Source organism: Arachis hypogaea, chromosome 20, assembly GCF_003086295.3.
Source record: "Arachis hypogaea cultivar Tifrunner chromosome 20, arahy.Tifrunner.gnm2.J5K5, whole genome shotgun sequence".
In the NCBI taxonomy this organism is placed as follows: domain Eukaryota; kingdom Viridiplantae; phylum Streptophyta; class Magnoliopsida; order Fabales; family Fabaceae; genus Arachis; species Arachis hypogaea.
Window position 1 is genome coordinate 80,203,292 of NC_092055.1, and position 7,874 is coordinate 80,211,165.

At 38.9% G+C, this 7,874-nt stretch overlaps 1 non-coding gene across 1 annotated transcript; it reads right to left on the reverse strand.

The window, feature by feature from the left end:
- Nucleotides 1-7,136: 7,136 nt before the first annotated feature.
- Nucleotides 7,137-7,244, reverse strand: LOC112787244 (small nucleolar RNA R71). The gene has a single exon (XR_003194666.1). It is a non-coding gene; the product is annotated as a small nucleolar RNA R71 (small nucleolar RNA).
- Nucleotides 7,245-7,874: the final 630 nt, after the last annotated feature.

Genomic DNA, 7,874 nt, shown 5'->3' on the forward strand with positions numbered 1-7,874 from the left:
TGGCCGAATGCATAGAGGAGGGAAAGGCAGTGAATTCTTCTGAGGAAGACCTCAATGGACGTCTACTGGCCTCCAAGGAGTTCCCTAATGAGGAACCATAGGAATCTAAGGCTCATACAAAGACCATAGAGGTTCCATTGAATTTACTTCTGCCATTCATGAGCTCTGATGAGTATTCTTCCTCTGAAGAGGATGAAGATATTACTGAAGAGCAAGTTGCTAGGTACCTTGGAGCAATCATGAAGCTAAATGCCAAGTTATTTGGTAATGAGACTTGGGAGGATGAACCCCCCTTGCTCACCAAAGAACTGGATGACTTAACTAGGCAGAGATTACCTCAGAAGAGACAGGATCTTGGAAAATTCTCAATACCTTGTACTATAGGCACCATGACCTTTGAGAAGGCTCTGTGTGACCTGGGGTCAAGTATAAACCTCATACCTCTCTCTATAATGGAGAAGCTAGGGATCCTTGAGGTACAAGCTGCAAAAATCTTACTAGAGATAACAGACAATTCAAGAAAACAGGCTTATGGACTTGTAGAGGATGTCTTGGTAAAGGTTGAAGGCCACTACATCCCTGCTGATTTCATAATCCTAGACACTAGGAAGAGAATGGATGAAACCCTCATCCTTGGTAGACCCTTCCTAGCCACAGCAAAAGCTGTGATTGATGTTGACATAGGAGAATTGGTCCTTCAAGTGAATAAGGACTCCCTTGTGTTTAAAGCTCAAGGATCTCCCTCTGTAACAATGGAGAGGAAGCATGAAAAGCTTCTCTCAATACAGAGTCAAATAGAGCCCCCACATTCAAACTCTAAGTTTGGTGTTGGGAGGCCATCATCATACTCTGAGTATCTGTGAGGCTCCATGAGAGCCCACTATCAAGCTACTGACACTAAAGAAGCACTTATTGGGAGGCAACCCAATTTTATTTAATCATATCTATTTATTTTCCATTGTTATTTTATGTTTTATGTAGGTTGATGATCATGTAAAGTCACAAAAATAACTGAAAAAGCAAAAACAGAATGAAAAATAGTATTAAAAATAGCACACCCTGGAGGAGAAGCTTATTGGCGTTTAAACGCCAGTAAGGGTAGCAGAATGGGCGTTAAACGCCCAGTCTGGCACCATTCTGGGCGTTTAACGCCAGAAATGGGCACCAAACTGGCGTTTAACGCCAGAAAAGGGCACAGAGCTGGCGTTAAACGCCAGAAAGGGGAGAAAAGCTGGTGTTAAACGCCAAAAATGGGCAGCAACCTGGCGTTTAACGCCAGGATTGGCACAGGATGGGGCGTTTACACGCCAACATGGTGCAGGGATGAGAAATCCTTGACACCTCAGGTTCTTTGGATCCCACAGGATCCCCACCTACCTCATCTCTCTCTCTTTTCTTCACACCTTCCCACAACACCCTTCCCCAAAAACCCTTCACCAATCACTTCAATACCTCTTCCCCAAAAACCCCTCACCTATCAAATCCTACCCTCTTCTCCATAATATCTTCACCAATCCACATCCATCCATCATAAAACTCCACCTACCTCACCATTCAAATTCAAACCACTTTCCCTCTCAAACCCACCCATACATGGCCGAACCCTACCCCTCTCTCCACTCCCATATAAACCCATCTTCACTCCTTCATTTTTCACATATCATACACACTACTTCTCCCCCTTGGCCGAACCACTAAACCTCCTCCATCTCCTCTATTTCTTCCTCTTCTACTATTTTCTTTCTTCTTTTGCTCGAGAACGAACAAACCTTCTAAGTTTGGTGTGGTAAAATCATTGCTTTTTGTTTTTCCATAACCATTTATGGCACCAAAGGCCGGAAAAACCTCTAGAAAGAGGAAAGGGAAGGCAAAAGCTTCCACCTCCGAGTCATGGAAGATGGAGAGATTCATCTCAAGGGTACATTAAGACCACTTCTATGAAGTTGTGGCCAAGAAGAAGGTGATCCCCGAGGTCCTTTTCAAACTCAAAAAAGGGTGAATATCCGAAAATCCGACATGAGATTAGAAGAAGAGGTTCAGAAGTTCTCACCAACCCCATTCAACAAGTCAGAATCTTAATGGTTCAAGAGTTTTATGCCAATGCATGGATCACCAAGAACCATGATCAAAGTGTGAACCCGAACCCAAAGAATTGGCTTACAATGGTCCGGGGGAAATGCTTAGATTTTAGTCCGGAAAATGTAAGATTGGCATTCAACTTGCCCATGATGCAAGGAGATGCACGCCCCTACACTAGAAGGGTCAACGTTGATCAAAGGTTGGACCAAGTTCTCATAGACATTTGTGAAGAGGGCGCTCAATGGAAGAGAGATTCAAGAGGGAAGCCGGTTCAACTAAGAAGGCATGACCTCAAGCCTGTGGCTAGGGGATGGTTGGAGTTCATCCAACGCTCAATCATTCCTACTAGCAACCGGTCTGAAGTTACTATAGACCGGGCTATCATGATATAAAGCATCATGATTGGAGAAGAAGTAGAAGTTCATGAGGTTACATCCCTAGAACTCTACAAGGTGGCGGACAAGCCTTCCCTCATCTCATTTGTCACCTCTGCAATTCAGCTGGAATTGACATAGAGGAAGACATCCTCATTGATGAGGACAAGCCCATCACTAAGAAAAGGATGGAGCAAACAAGAGACCCCACTCATGGACAAGAGCATGAGAAAATTCCTCATCATGAAATCCCTGAGATGCCTCAAGGGATACATTTTCCTCCACAAAACTATTGGGAGCAAATCAACACCTCCATAGGAGAATTTAGTTCCAATATGGGACAACTAAGGGTGGAGCACCAAGAGCATTCTATCCTCCTCCATGAAATTAGAGAAGACCAAAGAGTCATGAGGGTGGAAAAAAAAAGGCAAGGAAGAGACATTGAGGAGCTCAAGCACTCCACAAGATCTTCAAGAGGAAGAACAAGCCATTATAACTAAGGTGGACCTATTTTTTAATTTCCTTGTTCTTTATTTTCTATTTTTTGAAAATTATGCTTTATGTTTTATTTATGTTTGTGTCTTATTACATGATCACTAGTGTCTTAGTGTCTATGCCTTAGAGCTATGAATGACCTATGAATCCATCACCTTTCTTAAATAAAAAGTGTTTTTAATTGCAAAAAGAAAAATAAGTACATGAATTTCAAACTTTAAAATAGTTTAATTATTTTGATGTGGTGGTGATGAGCGGATAATTTATACGCTTTTTGGCATTATTTTTAGTATGTTTTTTGTATATTTTAGTTAGTTTTTATTATGTTTTCATTAGTTTTTATTTAAAAATCACTTTTCTGGACTTTACTATGAGTTTGTATGTTTTCTTGTGATTTTAGGTATTTTCTGGCTGAAATTGAGGGACCTGAGCAAAAATCTGATTCAGAGGCTGAAAAAGGACTGCAGATGCTATTGGATTCTGACCTCCCTGCACTCAAAGTGACTTTTCTGGAGCTACAGAAACCCAATTGGCGTGCTCTCAATTGCGTTGGAAAGTAGACATCCTGGGCTTTCCAGCAATATATAATAGTCCATACTTTGCCTAAGATTTGATGGCCCAAACAGGCGTTCCAAGTCAACTCAAGAATTCTGGCGTTTAACGCCAGAACTGGCACAAAAGCTGGAGTTAAACGCCCAAACTGGCACAAAAGCTGGCGTTTATCTCCAAGAAAAGTCTCTACACATGAGAGCTTCAATTCTCAGCCCAATCACACACCAAGTGGGCCCGGAAGAAGATTTCTGCATTAATTACTTATTTCTATATGTAACCCTAGGCTACTAGTTTTCTATAAATAGGACCTTTTGCTATTGTATTTTCATACTTTTCATAGACCTTTTCACGTTTGGGGGATGGCCTCACGGTCACGCCAAGACCTTGTTCTTATGTATTTTCAACGATGGAGTTTCTACACACCATAGGTTAAGGTGTGGAGCTCTGCTGTTCTTTATGAATTAATGCAAAGTACTATTGTTTTTCTATTCAATTCACGCCTACTTCTTCTCTAAGATATTCATTCGCACCCAAGAACATTATGAATGTGATGATTATGTGACACTCATCACCATTCTCACCTATGAACGCGTGACTGACAACCACTTCCGTTCTACATGCAAACAAGCTTGAATGTGTATCTCTTGGGTTTCTAATCTAAGATTAGAACCTTCATGGTATAGGCTAGAATTATTGGCGGCCATTCCTGAGATCCAGAACGTCTAAACCTTGTCTATGATATTCTGAGTAGGATCCGGGAAGGGATGACTGTGACGAGCTTCAAACTCGCGATTGTTTGGCGTGTGACAGACACAAAAGGATCAATGGATCCTATTCCAACATGATCGAGAATCGACAGATGATTAGCCGTGCGGTGACAGCCTGCGTAGAACATTTTCACTGAGAGGACGGGAAGTAGCCATTGACAATGGTGATGCCCAACATAAAACTTGCCATGGAAAGGAGTATGAATGATTGGAAGAAAGCAATAGGAAAGCAGAGGTTCAGGAGGAACAAAGCATCTTCATACGCTTATCTGAAATTCCTACCAATGAATTACATAAGTATCTCTATCTTTATTATATGTTTTATTCATCTTTTAATTATCAATCCTCCATAACCATTTGAATCAGCCTGACTGAGATTTATAAGATGACCATAGCTTGCTTCAAGCCGACAGTCTCCGTGGGATCGACCCTTACTCACGTAAGGTATTAGTTGGACGACCCAGTGCACTTGCTGGTTAGTTGTGTAGAATTATGACAAAGTGTGATTCACGTTTGAGAGCTCCAAGTCCTTTGGCATCATTGTTGACGATCACAATTTCTTGCACCAAGTTTTTGGTGCCGTTGCCGTGGATTGTTCAAGTTTGGACAACTTACGGTTCATCTTGTTGCTTAGATTAGCTAATTTTACTTTTTATTTTCAAAATTTTTTTTAAAAATAAAAAAGAATTTTCTATTTTGTTCTTCAGAGTTTTTAAGAATGAATTCTAGAGTTTTATCATGATTTGTTGAAGCCTGGCTGGCTGTGAAGCCATGTCTAATCTTTTGGACCGAGGTTTCAACTTATCATCACAAGAGCTTGTTGATTTCTGTCAATTTTGCTGTTGTTAGCAATGATATGCTAAAGCTTGGCTGGCCATTGGCCATGTCTAGTGTTTTGGACCGGAGCTTTCATTGAAAGTTTGGTTGGCTAGTAAGCCATGTCTAATTCCTGGACCGGAGTCTTAGACTAGCATTGCAATGATTCCTGGAATTCTTATTAAAAGTTTTGAATCTCTTTATTCTCTTCTCCATATGATTTTCGAAAAATCACAAAAAATTTTATAAAATCATAAAAACCAAAAATATTTTATGTTTCTTGTTTGAGTCTAGTGTCTAATCTTAAGTTTGGTGTCAATTGCATGTCTTTATTCTTCTAATTTTCGAAAATTACATGCACTATGTTCTTCATTGATCTTTAAGTTGTTCTTGATGATTTCCTTGCTCTGATCTTTAAATTCTCTTGTTTTGTGTCTTTTGCTGTTTTTCATATGCATTTTCAATTTGTTATAGTCCTTAGTATACAAACTTCTAAGTTTGGTGTCTTGCATACATTGTTTATTTGATCTTAGTTGCATTTTTATTGTTTCTCATCATAAAAAAATTCAAAAAAAAATTTTTAAAATTATGTCTTTTCAAGTCAGTGATATAGAGAATTGAAGACTCAGAACATTTAGCAGAGGAATCAAATAGAAAAAGCTAGGCATTCAAAATGCCCAGTGAAGAAGTCAAACTGGCGTTTAAACGCCAGCCAGGGTACCTGGCTGGGCGTTAAACGCCCAAAAAGGTAGTATTTTGGGCGTTAAACGCTAGAATGGATGCCATTCTGGGCGTTTAACGCCAGGATGACACTAAAGGGAAGATTTTGTTTTTAATTCAAATCTTTTTCAAATTTTCATAATTTTTCAAAATTAAATCTTTTTCAAATCATATCTTTTCAATCATATCTCTTCAAAATCAATTTCTTTCCATTTTTTTTATTAATTTCGAAAATCCTTGCTATAGTTAACGATTCACTTCAAAATTTTCAAGTTGTTACTTGCCTATTAAGAAAGGATCAAATTTTAAATTCTAGAATCATATCTTTTAATTTCTTGTTAGTCAAGTAATCAACTTTAATTTTAAAACTTTCTTTTTTTAAAATTGATTTTCAATCATATCTTCTCAATCATATCTTTTCAATCACATTTTTTTCAAAATTAACTCTCAATCATATCTTTTTGATTTCTAATTTCAAAATCTTTTTCAAAAATCACTTAATTTCTTTCCCAATCTTAATTTTCGAAAATCTCAATCAAATTTTCAAATTTTTTTTTATTATTTCAAAATATTTTTAATTTATTTTCGAAAATTCTTCCCCTCTTCTCACATTCTTCTATTTTAGGGACTAACACTCCTCCTCAAGGTGCAATTCGAACTCTATCCCTCTTGATAAGTTCGAATTCTCTTCTATCTACGTCCTCCTTCTATTCTTCTTTTCCTCTGACACCTCAAGGAATCTCTATACTGTGACATAGAGGATTCCCTACTTTCTTGTTCTCTTCTCTTTCATATGAGCAGGAGCAAAGATAAAGGCATACTTGTTCAAGCTGATCCTGAACCTGAAAGGACCTTGAAGAGAAAGCTAAGAGAAGCTAAAGCACAATTTTCTCTAGAGGGCCTAATAGAGCTTTTCAAAGAAGAAGAAACAATGGCAGCTGAAAACAACAATGCCAACAATGCCAGGAAGGTGCTTGGTGACTTTACTGCACCTACTCCCGACTTCTATGGGAGAAGCATCTCAATCCCTGCCATTGGAGCAAACAACTTTGAGCTTAAGCCTCAATTAGTTTCTCTAATGCAACAGAATTGCAAGTTTCATGGACTTCCATTGGAAGATCCTCATTAGTTCTTAGCTGAATTCTTGCAAATCTGTGACACTGTCAAGACCAATGGGGTTGACCCTGAAGTCTACAGACTTATGCTCTTCCCTTTTGCTGCAAGAGACAGATCTAGGAAATGGTTGGACTCACAACCTAAAAAAAGCCTAAACTCTTGGGAAAAGCTAGTCAATACCTTCTTGGCAAAGTTCTTTCCACCTCAAAAATTGAGTAAGCTTAGAGTGGAAGTCTAAACCTTCAGACAAAAGGAAGGTGAATCCCTCTATGAAGCTTGGGAAAGATACAAGCAATTGATCAGAAGGTGTCCTTCTGACATGCTTTCAGAATGGAGCATCATAGGTATTTTCTATGATGGTCTATCTAAACTATCCAAGATGTCATTGGATAGCACTGCTGGAGGATCTCTTCATCTGAAGAGACGCCTGCAGAAGCTCAGGAACTCATTGAAATGGTTGCAAATAACCAATTCATGTACACTTCTGAAAGGAATCCTGTGAATAATGGGACAAATCAGAAGAAAGGAGTTCTTGAAATTGATACTCTGAATGCCATATTGGCTCAGAATAAAATATTGACTTAGCAAGTCAATATGATTTCTCAGAGTCTATCTGAAATACAAGTAGCAACAGGCAGTACTAAAGAAACTTCCTCTGAAAAAGAAGCTTATGACCCTGAGAACCCTGCAATGGAAGAGGTGAATTACATGGGAGAACCCTATGGAAACACCTATAATCCTTCATGGAGAAATCATCCAAATCTCTCATGGAAGGATCAACAGAGACCTCAACAAGGTTTTAACAACAGTAATGGTGGAAGAAACAGGTTTAGCAATAGCAAACCTTTTCCATCATCTACTCAGCAACAGACAGAGAATTCTAAGCAGAGCCCCTCTGACTTAGCAACCATAGTCTCTGATCTAATTAAAACCACTCAAAGTTTCATGACTGAAA